The sequence below is a fragment of the Meleagris gallopavo genome, chromosome 5, assembly GCF_000146605.3.
Source record: "Meleagris gallopavo isolate NT-WF06-2002-E0010 breed Aviagen turkey brand Nicholas breeding stock chromosome 5, Turkey_5.1, whole genome shotgun sequence".
NCBI classification, from domain to species: Eukaryota; Metazoa; Chordata; class Aves; order Galliformes; family Phasianidae; genus Meleagris; species Meleagris gallopavo.
The window spans coordinates 21,427,022-21,442,579 of NC_015015.2; positions in this window are offsets into that span (position 1 = coordinate 21,427,022).

Genomic DNA, 15,558 nt, shown 5'->3' on the forward strand with positions numbered 1-15,558 from the left:
CCCCGGACAGGATCTGCGCGGTGGAAAGCAAACACCCTGCGGTTTTTAAGGCCTGGGGGACAGGGATGTGGGAAGCGCTACGTAAGGGCCCTTCAGTAAGGCAAGCGCTGTGCCTCATGATTCACTCCCCAGGCCAGCTGGACATTGCACCTGTGCTCTGCATTTTCCTCTCGCAAGGATCTCTTTGCAAGGCCCTCTCACCTAATTACTTTGTGAGTAGAAGGTGATGGGGTATGTACTGCCAGTAATTGACAGCTTTAAGGCACAAAATGCATTAAAGAAGGCAGACTGTGTACTGCTAAGCAGAGGTGGTGGTCTGGAAGGCACGGTGAAGGGCAACCATCCATAGAACAGAAGACGCATCAGTGGAGGGTTTGGTCTGGGAAATCAGAGAGATGCTGTAATGACATGGTTGGGGAAGGGATGCTCTGGATTGGCTATGCAGGTGGGAGGATGAGGAAGACTGCTTTTGCCTTTGTGAGTTCTCATCTGCTGTGTACAAATGCATCTGTGACTCTTGCTTGCGTGTCCACCTGCAAAAAGCCTGCAAGCCCAGTGCTGCCAAAGCTCAGAGTGTGTGAGGGAAAGCTCAGAACAGCTCAGTGACCAAGCTGCTGCCTGAAGCTTGAGCAGATTGAAGCTTAGCAGGATGCCAGCACATGGCATCTGGCTGGCACTTCATCGTCTTACATCTCACCTACCACAGACAAAACAAAGCAAAAATCACCGCCACCACAACAAAAAGCACCTCTGTTACTTCACCTTCTGCCTGCCTTGTCTAAATATTCAAAGCTATTTGAGGAAGGAACTGTTCTTTGATGCAGCATACTCAGGTGCATCTGAACCACAGCACAGGAAAGACCCTGGTCATCCTGAACTACAGAATGAAGACAAAGTGGCTGTAGCTGTTGAAATGAAAGCCGATTTCCCAAGCTGACCCTAAATAAACATGACAAATATATGCTTTTACTACTAAAGCATCCAGCAATAAGACTGTACCAATGATTTCAGAGCAATATAAAGGTTTATATCTATACTATTTGTGTAGTGTTGTCAGAAGTCTGAGTGGGCAATGGTAGCAGGGCACATTCTGTTCATTAACTGCATTACAGGCTATCCCACCACACGTAACTGTGGAGTTCATTTCTGGGAACAGGCAGGAGAGAAACAGATCATACCATACTAATCCAAACTGGCAGCGCATGGGAGTGAGTGAGAGTTCTGGTGCTGAAGAAGTTCTTCATTGTGTACCAGCTATGACACACAGATTTTATCCTTGGAATGCCAAACGGCTTCATCTGTGCTGGAGGGCAGGGAAAGTAATGGGAAAGGACAGTAAGTATTTGCAATAGATCCATAAGCTTCATGCATGCACACTCAGAGCTCTTCTGGAGCCAGAAAAACAACTCTGAGCAACACTATAGAGCTGGTAGTTTATACACTGGTCACAGCCCGTGCCTACAGCACTGGGGCAGTGCAGGCTCAGGTTAAGTGGCAGAAAAACGCCGGCCACAAGAGGCACCTTAACAGAGCAGAGCTGTGCTGTATCTTGGAACTGCAAACCCAGCAGTGCACTGCCCCTGTGCAGTCTGGTTAATGGGGAATAGAGCAAGGGGGATGACAGTTAAATGCCCTGTGCTGCATGGCCACAAGCATGCATTGTTATTCTAAGCAAGTTTTTTGGCCACAGGGATATCTTAGTAACACTGGGAGTACACATGCATCATTGCTTGATCACAGATTAAAGGTACCTGCCTGAAGTGCTTTTAAAAACAAATAAAGGAAAAAACCAACATGTTTAGAGAGCTTTGCACAGCTCTTGGACTGCAACAGCAAGGTCACAAGTGATTGATATATAAGAAGTCCATACTGCAATGGAGAATGTACCCAAGGTGTTGCAGAGTGCTGCCTGCAGGGAGAGGTGCTAGGCTGAAGCCAGAGCAGGAGGGTGTGTCATAAAACCCATGTTACAGTATAGACAAGGGTGGGGGGGGGGCAACTTGGGCATTTCCAATGAGACCAAAAAACCATATCCTTTCTCTCAGGTCTGTAAGATGTGGAATAGACTCTACTCTTTCAGAAACCTGGGAGCTCCCATGAAGCCAGGGACTAGCTCTAGCCCCAAGAATGTGATTGCCCTGAGGGTAGAGAGTAGCCCAATTTATAATTTTCTAGCACTGGATGAATAGGTCCAAACTGCCTTTGCATTAACCTGTGCACATAGTGCTCATATCTTTCTCTGGTTCTCTGCTTTTCTACGTATTGCTGGACAGTTCCAGCATGCCATTCCCTATCACCCAGACAGATCCCATTCTGGAGTGCGAGGAAAGCTTGTGCTAACAGAAGAACAAGCAGTGAAGAGACAGGGCGCTCAGTTTTGACTTCTCAGCCAACTTCATACTAGTGTACTTGCACCGACTCCAACAGAGTTACATGGGTATGAATCAGGATCACAGGAACACAGGGTAAAGCATCTATTCCCTCTCTCTTCCCTGCACCTTCTGTTCAGGCTCTGCAGCCACTCTCTATGCAGAATTTAGCCTCACATCCTCCATCAGGCTTTGTTACCCACTACAGCCTACAGTGGGGGGTAGAGCTTTGAGACACTCTGTCAGCACAGGCTGCCTTGTCATTGAAGACAAACACCTCTCTGCTCTGTCCTCCACCTCACTGTCAACACTGGGGGATTTACCAGAGTTACTGCAACAGCACAAACTGAAAGCAGTGCTGAAAAGCCTTGTTTAAGCTTCAAAAACATTTGATTTGCTCTCCTTAAGGAACTTCACCATGGAGCTGTAGGTCCTGTGGGCATTTGTTTGTTTGTTCTTTTTAAATAAGTATCTAATTACTTCCATCCATCCTCTTCATATTCCAGGTCAGCAGCTGATAGTGACATTTGAGAAAGACTTCATAGGATGAACCTTTGTGCTCTTGGGCCATTGAGAAGCTCACTTGTGATCTCTAGACTTTTCCACTTGCCCTTCCTTGTGGAGAAATTCCTGCTAGCTGAAGATGACATTCCTGCCAGACTCTGAATATCATCATATGGAGATCTGCTTCCACACAGAAGGGCGCAGGAAAGATGATGTGCTAATGAGCTACCTTCTTATTCCTGCTGTCAGTTCACTGAGTCTCCCTCCTCCTCTCCCCTTCCTCTGAACCATGAATGTAATTGCTTTCCAGCAGCACTGCAAAGAGCCCAGTTCACCTGCAACCCTGAAATCCCTCCAGAGGGCAAAGTCCTGGCGTTGTGCTTCAAATTATCTTGTCTTTTCTCTAGAAAAGAGGAAAGGAAATACCAACCAGGGCACCAGTGCAGCCAGACTGAGTCATTGAAACAGGGCCAGCATCCCTCTTGCCATCGGACTACCCAGGCTGTCCTGCCAGCACTCAGCAGGCCATCACACGCCTGTTGCCACCGTGTCACAACTGCTGCTATTCTGCTTGGCAGTATGACTGGCGCCTGAGTCTGCTCCCCCACATGCTTCTCAATACATTGCCTGGTGCAGTACTTAGCAACCAGCAAGTAATATGATATCTAATAAAAAAAATGTATATCCCAATGCTTAATTTATCTCTCTTGCTCCATAAGAAAAATTTCTTCTGTCTCTCCACCACTAAATATCTTTGACCTACCTACTGCACCACAAACATATATACAATATGCTGTCATCTTCCAAATAAGCAGAGTGGTGTCCCTTGAGAGGTTCGCTTGAAGATTTGCCTTGGCACATGGAGTATGGGAAGCAAGTGGTTTAGTTGGACCTGGCTACTTTCTCTCCACTGCTCTTTCCAGGTGTGGAGTGGGGCTGATACTCACTCACCCACCTCTGAGAGGGACAGAGTGAGGCACTCATGTGCCTCAATGAGTTACACTCAATTAGCCAGAGTAAAAAAAGAGTTCTGCACATTACTAGAGGATACTGATGCAATGTCAGAGCCTGCTCAGGCAAGAAGAATGCACAGATTAGAGCATGGTCAACATTATGATTCCACAGGGATCTGCTGAAGGCATCAAATCATTTCAGGTGTCCTGGCTATCAGCATCTTTCTTCTACATCATGTCTCAACACACAGATTAGAGCTTGCTGGGAGGGTGATGGTTCTGCTTAATGTCCTTGGAAATGAATGAGTTATGGCTGCTTTCTGACTAGTCTAGTCACAGACTCTGATATTATTTGTTATTAAATCCAGTGCACTAAGTGACCAGCGGACACCACAGAAAATCTGAGGAATTCAGCTTCTAACTGTTTTGATCCAAATTTTTTCTGGGGAAGAGCCAGTGCAGCCACCAGCTGGCCCACCCCCATGGATTTCTCCCATTTTAGGATTTCTTTGTGTTCTTTACGGCCAGTGCCCAGGAATCTGATGCAACCTTTGCTAACTATCTCACCAATACTATGGCATGCCACAGTGACCCTTCTGCCCAGAGACTGGTTCCACTCACCTCACCACGCACTGTAGCATGAGCAATATGCAAAACATGCTAGCTGTTACACACCCATACGATGACATCTTTCTTCCATTACCACCAGCACAGCACCTTGTAATTCCTTTTTAATTACTCTCCTGCGCCACATATATGTCTAAAGAGGAGTCAAAAGTAGTTCAAGGAAAATGGGCAAAATCTGCTACAGGAAAGCAGATGGAGATTGACAAGAGAGTTATTTCTCATCCAGGTTCTGCTGGAGTCTGGTTTTGACTCTTTTTGGGACAGAACCCATCATTGCATGAGAAAAACCTCACACCTGCTGATGTTTGAAAGAAGAGGCATGGCAGAATTAACTGAATGTTCAGCACACACCAAGTCACCCTGGCTCTGTTGTATTGTAACTTAACAGGAGGAAGAAAAGAGATACAGTTCTTGGCTTAGACTTCCTTGCTTTTATTTCTATTGCTTGACTGCAAGAAATGCAACTGATAGGCTTTGCATTAGATGAACAGATCCCCCTGCAGTTGCTATTTCAGGACACTTCATCACCATGCAGCAAAATCTCAGTGTTTGCATGTATTCTGCCTACACAGGTATCCACTCACAATTTACTCACCCGTGGCCAAGCCCTTCACAAGAAAAGAGCTGTCTGCTCACCCACTGAAATCCAAGGGCTAAGAAAGCCACAGGCTCTGCTGCACTGCTTTGCACGATATGGCAATGCAAACTTGGAAAGCCATTTTAATGAGATAGCTAAAGGAAAAGAGGAATGCTTGGAGGCGGATGTGCCCTCTGAACTGCTGTGCCATCAGCTGTTAGCTCAACCTGTTGCATAGCAGTTTGCGTGCCCTGCTCATTTTAGCTAAAAATGGATACACAAGCCAGCAATTGGGTCTGGAGGGGCAGTGAGAAAAAGAAGACTGAGTGGTAAACTTTCCACATGAAGCTAGAAGAGAACAGCTGTCCACAGCCTCACTAGTAGGAGATCCTGTGCTATAGGCTCCACAGGAGGTAATGGAACTGGGGACAGGTCAGGAGTAGGCGGCCAATAATTCAATGAGAGATGAGTTATTAAACAGTCCCTGAAAAGCAGTCTGATCACCTCAGCCATCTCCAGGAATAAGAAAAAGAGGTGCTGGCAGGTTCAGGAAGATCCTTCATACCTCTGACTCCAAAGGCATCTGTTACGCACAGACTCAAATTAAAAAGTCACTAACTGCTTAATCTTAAGCACATGATTAAGCTCAGCATCAAGGAATTTAAACGCATTCTAAGCGCATTCAGTCTTCACAGAAATACCTCTAACAGTTGTGACCGAGTTCTGCTTTGGTAAGATCCTTATTTTCTTGTGTTAAACATCAGGGGGTCTGATCATAAGATTGCACGTGGAGACGGTCAGTTTACAACTGGGCAGCACTATGACTGCACGTTCCTATTAGAAGCAGTGGAATTTAGCATAAAGCTAAAGATAGTGGTGTTAGCCTCCATGGCCTGACTTCAGGAAAAGGCCTCCATCAGCCAGATCCTGCAGAGCAGCACACAGCTGGCTTCTTGCCATCCAGCTCTCTCTCCTCTCTCTCAGACAGTGCAAGATTGCTGCTACCAGCAGTGGGACCAGAGCTTCTGAGATTAGAGGGAGAAAATGATTATTCTAGAGAGTTGTTAGCCTCTTAAAGGATGATGAGGCGGCAGCCTTCCTATCTCAACCCACATAGATCTCCTGAAATGGGAATTCTACTAGAGGCAAGACTAAGATGTAAGGAAAAGCCCCCAGTGTAGTACAGCAGGATGCACATATACCCCACAAAAGTACGAATGGGCAGTGCACCTCTCAGTGTGCAGAAAACAATCCTGTATTCATTAGAAACTGGAAAAGCAAGCAGCTCTGCAACAGCTTCGTTACAATGGTCTGGGGGCTATGGGAGTAAGAGTTTGTTTACTTACAGGTGGGAAGGAGTCAAGGGACTGGTTTCTGTCTAATACATACACATAACAAAACAGTCTTTCCTCAGCAGTGCAAACTGTACCAAGACGGGTTTCACACATCGTTAGAAGGCTGACTTTGTCAGCTGTTGTCCTGGCACCAGTGCAGCATTCTTGCCTCACAAAAATCTGGCGGGGCCTTATGTAACCTCAGGCTATGGGTAGTAGCAGCCTTAGTAAACAGCTGGTGACGATGCTTCTGCTTGTGTACAGCATTCCAGTTTAATCATTACATCATGTACCAGTCACTTGGGTTATGACTTTGATATTCCACTGACACAGCAGTCGGCCTCCAGCAACCTGAGCACACACAGCTCTAGGACAAGATTCCCCAATGTCCGTACTGTACAGCTCACTGGCAGATCTCACGCTGGCCATTAGCAAGCCAAGTATCCTGGTAAAATTTGGATCCAGATTGCTCCAGGTCACACCACATATTACCCTGTGCTGCTGCAACCAGGTGGGTGTCTCTGGCAAATGAGTGCTGCAGGTGAAGTACTGGGATACAGGCTGACTGATTTTAAGTTGATTATTTCTAAAAAGTAAGCAAGCCACATCAACCTCAGTTCTTCCTCTTTTGCACTTTCCCAAAGAAGTCTCATTTATTTTCAAGCTGAGGCAAGACTGTAGGTTTGCACTATCTTTACTCCAGCCAAAGCAACTGCACTTCCATTCTTATCTAGTGGGTTTTTCACTGTCAGTATGCGAACATAAATAACTAGATAGGATATTTGGCATTGGGAAAATATCACAGCACCTCAAGTCATCAAAGAGCTGCCGAGAGCTGACAGTGGCGAGTGGTTGTTGGTGGTGGAAGTCGCAAGGAAAACTTGGTATATATAGGTGAAGCTGTTGAATTCAGCATAGCTATGTTTAGCTTGTACTCAGGTCAGTTCCAAAAAGCACAGCATGTAGCAGGCTCTAGGATACAACAAGATACAAATTCAAGACAGAAGTCTGCAACGGAATTATGTCATAGCAGAGCTGGGAAAGGTTGGAGCCAGGTTGGGATCAGTGGCGGAACTGGAGCAGGCAGAACAGTCTTGTAGGGAATATAGACAGGCCAGAGTCAACCAAGAGACATGCAACATCAGGACATGGGCAGCGAGCGCAGGAAGATGTTCAGGGTTCACTGCAGCTACAGGTGCAGAGAGGTTACCCAAGCAGATGTGAGAACATGGCAAAAGTAAACATCTTGTTCTGTCAATGCTGTGTGCTGGCTTTGGCCACAGAAACTAAACCACAAGCAAAGCATGACACATATCCCGACAGAGCAGAGCTTTATTTCCTGGTGCCCATAGGCTAATAGAGGCTGAGGAACTCCTATTCAATCTTGGGGATTGAACACCTTCACAAGTGATCTTAACCAGCCAAGAACTGGCACTGCCAACCTGCATTACTTTGCAGCCAGTCTCACTGCTAGCCTGTGGTCCTGCACCTGTCCCTCAAGTCACCATGTCTCCTGCATAGAAGAGCACAAAATGCCATGAGAGTCACTTCCCTGTGGCCTCACAGTTAGCACCAAGAAGCACAAAAATACATAGTCAACACTTCCCACACCTGGCAAGAAAGCCCACCTGGAACATCTCTGCACCTCACCAAAGCTGGGGAGCTACTCCTCCTTACAGGGCATTTGACCTGCAGGCTGACAGCAGCCTTCTCACCCCACGTTTGTGCTGGAAGCAGAGAAGCTCTAAGTGATGAATGGACAGGCTGAACTGTACCACAAGAACCCTGATTGTTTAGACATTTGATCACAACACAGCAGCACTGCCAGAACATCATCCAAACGTACCTAAATGTCATTACAGGGAGTGGATGCAAAGGACACACCTCTGGACAGTCACTTATTGCTTTTGGCTGGGAAAAGGAGGAGTTGGTGCTTCCAGATGCGATGTTGGTGACAGAGCCAGGGCAGAAGCTGAGGATCAGGGTAAGCCCAGCTGCTGCATCTCTGCAGTCCCAGGCAGCCCTTCCATGGATGGTGGCATGAGTCATGAGCAGCAAGATACAGCAGCCCAGGGCTCCCAGCTGCAGTATGTGCCTGCAAACACGTTCCCCAAATCATCCCCTTGCATACAGCAGCCACAAGGAATTCAACCCACTTTATACTCTTGCTCTGACTCACCCTGATGATCTTCATAGCCAGCACGGCCTTTGCCAGGCAGGCAGTTCCCAAGGCCTGGCCACTGTCATTCTTCCCACCTGCCTTCTGTTACTACCACAGCCGCAACTTGACACTACACACCCTACCTGCTCTATTTCACTACTGCTGCATTTCTTTACCTCTCATTTCAGTGGGTTTGGAAGCTTTCTATCTCCTACATCAAACAGAAAGAGACTTAATTTTGAAATTATTTATCCTCATCACCTTTAAGAGTTGCTAAGTATTTGAGAGTCATGACATTCCCATAACAGATGCGTCATCACCAAGATTTGAAATGCTGCTACACCAAAACTCAAGGTTACAGAGCATAGAAATCACCAGAATTACCCTGGGTGAGCTCAGAACCAACACACAACAGCCCTGTCCAGGTAGATGCTTTTCCTATTTTGGTCCTAAGCATGATCAAGAGTAGGATGGTATCCATTACTGAAAATGCATAAAGTCATAAAAGGTTGGAAAAGACCTCTAAGATCACCTAGTCCAACCGTCCTCCTTCCACCAAGATTGCCCTCTAAACTGTATCCCTAAGTACCACATCTACATGTTTCTTGAACATCTCCAAGGACAGTGTCTCCACAACCTCCCTGGTAAGCCTGTTCCAGCCACTAGCCCACAGCACAGACATGATGGGCTGGGCAGACAGCTGGGTAACACATGCTACTTGGGCTCTTGTACTCCAGGCTGAATAAGAATGTCTCTATGGAGCTTGAGAGCACGCATGAAGTCCTCCTCTCTGTGCCTGCTCTCCTGGCACACAGCTTTGTCTCTGGGGGCCCAACACAAAGTCTGATGCACAGATGTTCTCACTGAATTAAGAAGCTGGCAGAACTTTCTTACTGAATTTGACAATGCATCACAAGGAAGACGGGCATCGCTCAGGAGATGTGCAAGACATCTATTGGCTTAACAAGTGTTTTTTTTTCTTTCCATGCTATTTTGTTCTAAGTAAATAGCATTGTGCTTTAAGTATGGTGGGGTTCGTTGGCCTGTTCTGCTCTTTCTCTTTGGAAAGAGAACCTGTAGTTAGTAAGGACAGATATTTGGGTCTGTTGGGGTAATGATGGCAAGGTTTAGCAAGGGAAGTGGCGGACTTACATGATCAGAACAAGGGAAGAAGAAAACTGCATTTTATTCTGGTACAGATGAGCCAAGGTGGACACAATGCAGAAAATAACAAAACAAACTGAGTTATTGTTAAGACAGAACATCTCCAATTAATATCAGGAAAACAAATGCAATGTCTCACATGCAACACGTCTACAGTTATTTTTCCAGTACCAAAGCAGTTCTTGATACAGAGGTACCAGAGGTACTACAACATAGAGACAAAGATTTTCAACTGTTTGCTGAAGGATTTCTCTCTAGGAATGCAAGACAGAGATGTGATGAACATGAACACCAAACATTTCCCAGCATGGCCACATAGGAAGCAAAATCTGCCAGTATTTGTGACTACAAAAGCCTGTTTGTTATGATCTGCCACATCAGGACCTGTTAGGTGATCACTTTGGAGACAGCAACCAGACTTTTCAGTAACTTCAGGAAAATGCAACTCATGTTTGCTTATACTACAAAAATATTCTGTTTTCCTTTGCATTCAGCATTGTGCCTGTTAGCTCCCTTGCTCACAGCAAGGCTCAAGCATTCAAGCTGTGAAACGCAACATGACACACACACACACACACACACACCACAAAAACAGTGAAGGAGAAAGAATTTGGTGAATGAGCAGCTTCTTATCAATATAGTTGCTTACCTCTCTTTCTTCTGATGTGCTGAATGGTTAATTTCTTGCTTTGAGCAGAGGAGCAAACACACATCCTCCCACCTCTAAAACAACAAACCTCAGCCTCCATTTTGTTAGCGCATCAGTCAGGCACTTCAGGACACTCAGTTTGGCCCTGCCAGAGGCTTTGTGGTCATCCTTCTGCTAGCAGCGTCTTGGCTTTAGCAGAAAAAGAGTTCCTAATATTGAGGCCTCAGACAAACAATGCAGACAGTTCTTGCTGTGAAGACACAGCTGTGAGCAAGTCAGGTCCCAGCCTGATCACTGCAATTTGATGAAGCTTTTCTGACACCAGGAATCTCTTGGAATTCTGGAGCTGGGCTCCAACTGACTGAAACTCTACTTGGGCTTTTCCCTGTGGTGCTCCTCAAATGGAAATTTTCTGTTCTTCAGATGCACTGGATGGAGAGATAAGTAACAGACATAATGGCATTGCATGACCTCTGTTGCAGTTAAATCAAAATAAAGTGGGTTCTTTTCTGTTGCTGGTTCTCCATATGGGGAAGTGGGCATGTGATACCAAAAGCTTCTCTACAGGTCAGGATGTTCTCTTTGATCTCCAGGCTAAGCCTTTTCTGTCCACACAATGTTCACGTACTTTTGTGCCAGTTCAGTTTGAACACAACAGCTTCCTTCTCTCCCTTTCTCCCCAGACACTGGGGTAAACCCTGTGATGTAAAACAGTCTATTCCCTTGTTTACGTATGGTCAGACTAAGCAATCCAGCAGCCTCCAGGAAGGAGGCTCTTTATCACCCCCTTCATCCTAACAGCTCTTCCCTCTTCTGTCTGTGCTTTCATTTTTCTTTGGAACTGCAAACAGTCCGACAGTTTATGCTGTTGCACAGTAACCCACTAAAAATTCAACTCCCATTGATCAGGCAGATATTGCCCTTATATGCCCTGGAACCACACAGCTGCACTGCAAAACAGCAGTACGCAGCTGATGCACCCTGATTTGCTTCTCTTCATCCACTTCAGACATCTTCCCTTCACCAGCTCCTGGCTATGTCGCAGCTAACAGCTTGCCAAGCACCACCCTACAGAATACTTTGCTGACACCTAGATAAACAGAATCTACTGTACATTCTCTTGTCTACAAAATTCATTTATCAAAGAAGTTTGCAGTGAACTGTTTTGCTAAGTCTAATGTGCGTTTCAATTATATTACATCCCAAGTTATTTTTCCTAGCAAAGCACATACTAGAAACTGTTGTGTTACCAAGGTCAGGCTAACAGGTCTTTGGTTTTCTACACTACATTGTATTTTTCATCCCTCAGATACGAGCACTGTTCTGTTTTCCAGTCATGTGGTGCCTGCTCCACTTGGACATATTTACATTCCCTGCTTGTAAATGCTTGGTGTGCCTGTTCTTTCACCTCCCTTGACACAAGTACAGGAGCTTTAGGAACACTGCTTTTTCTTCAAGTACAGTACTTTTTTTTTGTTTTATTTTAAGCACAACAAAGTGCCGAAGGGAGGTTTCTCCTTTCCATCCTGCATGAGCATCCTAGTACTTCTTATACCCTGCCTGAATTCAGGGGTTACTTCCCTAAACACTTGTCCTTCCCTGCTAAGGCTGCTAATTACCGAACTCTTTCTGCCTTTGTCTGAGGGTCTTCCACATTTCAACATTCAGTCTACCTGCTTCTGTAAGTTCCTTCAGCTTTCTTCAGATCTACTTTGTCAAAATAAAATTTTAGCCATAAGCCCATTTTTTCTTCTCTTTATGCCCAAAGTGAAACTAAACCATGCCACTGAAGCAGCCTGGATGAGGTGCTGACATTTGTAGCTGAGGCTGAGGTTCCCGGTCCAACCCATGTGAGCCTTGCCATCTCTTGTCGCAGTCTCATTGCAAAGCTGCTGCCATGCACATCCATCTAGTTCCTCAGAATACCCTCCTGGGTGTCAACACACGCCTGGGCGGCAAGGCCAGGCCATGGGGAGCCAAGTACAGCGATTTACGGTGCACCACTGTGAGTCAATCCAGTTCCTGGCTCACAGCCTGGCACTTGGATGAGCTCCTGGCTTGGGATGCAGTGGGCTCAGGGGAAGGTTCTGTATTCAGCTGATACAGCAGCAGATTGACCAGAGCCATCGAGACCAGCTCCTGCCACTAGGTCAAAACTGTCCCCCAGCTCCAAGTGAGAATGGAAGGGGAAGTTGACAAAGGCCATATTGCAGCAGGTTCCTTCTGTGTACAAGATTCAAAAGCCAAAAAGCTAATGCAGGGTTCTCTTTGTAGGACAGTAAACTACCAGGACATGGGAACGGATGTGAGAACTATCTTTTGGATCAATGGATTACTTTATATTTCCTTTTTCTTTTATTTCCCCCTGCATGGATCTAGTTTATATCCAAGTCAAGTCTGTCACAACTTAAAATCCATCCCTATCTGTGGGCATGCAGCAGTCACTGGGGTATGAGTTGGGCATATGGCAAAAACTACCAGCACAACTGACCACCATCAAGGCCGAAGCAGCCACAGCGCTGAAGAAGATCAGCAGAAGCAGCTCAAGTTCTGTCCTGAGTAATATCCTCCAAGCTACTAAACCTATTGTTCTGTCCTGCATAATATCCTCCAAACTACTAAACCTATTATTACTGTTGATATGCATGGTGCCTGGATGTGGGGTCATGTTTCATTGCTTTGCTTTTCACCTGAAAAGGTGCTCTGTATGCACTCTGTCATCCTGGTTGCACAGGCTTTTGTTTTTCAGTCTGGAGCCCTTATAGTACTGTATCTCCTAGAGTTAGGGTTGTTCTCCTTAAACTTCTGGTAAATCCTTTGCTATTTTTTTTCCATTCTCTTTGCTCAGGACTGCATTTATCCCCCAGAGTTAAAGCAGTTGGTAATGACAGTGCCTTCTCTTTAGAGGCAGCGAATAAGTCCAAGTAACCACTGCCTTCTCTTCCATAAAACATTCCTGATCCCCAGGCTCTTATCTGGAAGCTTTAACAGTGCCATTTTCATCTGCATGTGTTTGAAGCACGGACATCTGTGTATTCATACATTATATGCTCCTATCTCTGCTATGATTCATAAATGCCATAAGAGTTGGGTTCAACAAACAGAAATAAGATACTCTGATGTGTGTGGATGTGGCAACCTAGATATTAGGGGATTGGTTATTGATTTACATCACTAGAAAATTTTTGTGGCATTGTTTGAACTTCACAATAGCTGTAATCTTTACTGAAGCCTTAAGGAAAAGGGCAGATGTGTTCTTTAGAATCTCTTGTTTGCTCACTGTAGATAGAGGGAAGCGGTGCCAAGCTGATGGTGAAAGACGTGGCATCTGAAAATGAACAGCAGTCTTCCCATCCCCAGTCTGTGCCTGCTGAGTGGAACAAGTTTTGGTAAAACCCACTGCGTGTCCTCAGCTTATGGAGCCCTGCAATGAGAGCCCAAAATACAAGATGAAGCTAATGATGGTTTCAATCCACTGCTGTGTGTCATGCCAGCCCCACTGTAGGTTCCTCTGGCTCTGCGATGATTCACTGCTATCCTGAAAAACAGGCAGCAGTGGCAGAGCATTAGTCACGGGCACTGACATGGAGGATGCTCGCGCTGGGGAAGTACAGAATATACTGCTAAAGAGAAACTAGGTCTTCGTTTTCCTGCAGCCCGGGAAAACCAGTTTCACGATGTCACAAGTAAAGCTACAATTGGCTTTTGTCCCCCTTCCTGAAGGTAAGCAAAAATAATGATAATAAAATGCTTAGCATCAGGGAGAAATTTGTGTATTTTTTAATAGTTGGCCACTATCTTCCATTCATTTTTCCTTTTGTCACTCTCAAATTGTTTGATATCTACATTTTTTTCCACCACGTTCTACTTCATTCCTGAAGCTCCACTCTGTTCCTCCATTGCCACACTGCATTCTCCCTCACACCTACCTGAGTGTTACAGTGGCTTTAGTTTGGAGGCTGTTCTTGCCTTATGAACAGAAGCTACAACTAGTACCCACTGCTCTCCTTACCCCCACGTGTGCTGCTCAGCCCCTTCACCCCCACCGATCCTCACAACCTTTGTTTTAACCAAAGTAAAATGAAGGTATAGGCAGCAATGAGAAACAGATTAACGAAAGCTTGAAACCAACAACATTCCTCAAGTCTTGCTGCACACGACTTAACTTCAAAAGCAGTCTTTCCCCAGGCTGTGCTCCTAATGATAGAGCAATATTCCAACACCTTTACTCAAGAAAATCAGATACTTGACTTCAAAATGAGTTTCTAACCTCAAACCTAATTGCTCCAAGTGTAACAGCACTGAAGGGAGCAGAGACCTGCAGTGTTCAGCTGGTGTGGGATCTGAATCAGGCCCCCTGCGGGTCTTGCTTTAGGCATCGGTTCCTGACTGCAAATGATAGAAATGGAAAGGAGCTATTTCTCTCCCTTACTCAGCAAACATGCAGCCACTTCGCAGCAGCGTATTTTATTTCTTTATGCGTTATTCCTTAACTTGTGCTAAGAGATAAAGGAGCGGTTGCTTCACTTGTGAGACTGATGCCTAACACAACTCATTTCTCAGATGGATAGCATCGACCTAAGAAAAGCTGGATGAAGAGGCTAGTTTTTTTTTTTAACCACTTTCTCTAAGAACAGAACCTAGCAAAATCTTCTTCACTTTATCTCTTAGACACTGATTTGTCTGTCGCTCCATTAGAGCTGACCTTGTGATGGGTCACCCAAGGCAACGAGCAGGGCACACCAGGACTGGGGAGCAGGGCACGCTCTATATAAGGCATGGCAGGGCAGATGGGGCGGCTGTGTCACCCACAGCGCGGGTGCCAAGGTCCAGGGAGCTGCCCGCGCGGTGTGTACTGTAGCTGGAACGCCCCGTTACGTGGGACGGAGAAGTGGGGGAGAGCCAACAGGAAACTGAAGCAAGGAGTGCGGACGGGCCGTGTGGGGTGATGAGCGCAGGGGGCAGAACAACGAGGAGCGGTTCTGCGTTTCCTCCGCCACCAAAACGAACGACTTCGTAACGTGCGCCCACCCTCGGAGCGGGCTGAACGTCGGCCCAAGCGCAGCGCTCACGCACAGAAAGCTCGCGGGCTGCACCACGCGTCGCGGGCCGGGAGCCCACACTCCATCCTGCCCTATTCCCCCGCCTTTGGGTTTGCTTTACAACTCCCGTCTGACCCGCGCGATCCCCAGCTCCATGGCTTCACCCGCTCGGTGCCCA